Source organism: Terrapene carolina, unplaced genomic scaffold, assembly GCF_002925995.2.
Source record: "Terrapene carolina triunguis isolate 2854851 unplaced genomic scaffold, T_m_triunguis-2.0 Scaffold249, whole genome shotgun sequence".
NCBI lineage: Eukaryota > Metazoa > Chordata > Testudines > Emydidae > Terrapene > Terrapene triunguis.
In genome coordinates, this window is record NW_020664600.1 from 1697043 (window position 1) to 1697431 (window position 389).

A 389-nucleotide genomic window follows, 5' to 3' on the forward strand; every position below is an offset into this window, starting at 1 on the left:
CAGTCTATGGGGCTCAGGTAAGGGTTTGAGCGTCACACGCAGTCTCGGGGGCTCAGGTTTGGGGTGAGCGCCACACACAGTCTATGGAGCTCTGCTAAGGGTTGAGTGCCACACGCAGTCTATTGGACTCAGCTTCGGGGTGAGCGCCACACGCAGTCTATGGGGCTCAGGTAAGGGTTTGAGTGTCACACGCAGTCTGGGGCTCAGGTTTGGGGTGAGCGCCACATCAGGCTATGGGACACAGGTAAGGGTTTCAGCGCCACACGCAGGCTATTGGGCCCTGGTAAGGGTTGAGCGCCACACACAGTCTGTGGGGTTCAGGGAAGTGTTGGAGCACCACACGCAGTCTATGGGGCTCTGGGAAGGGTTGAGAGCCACACACAGTCTAT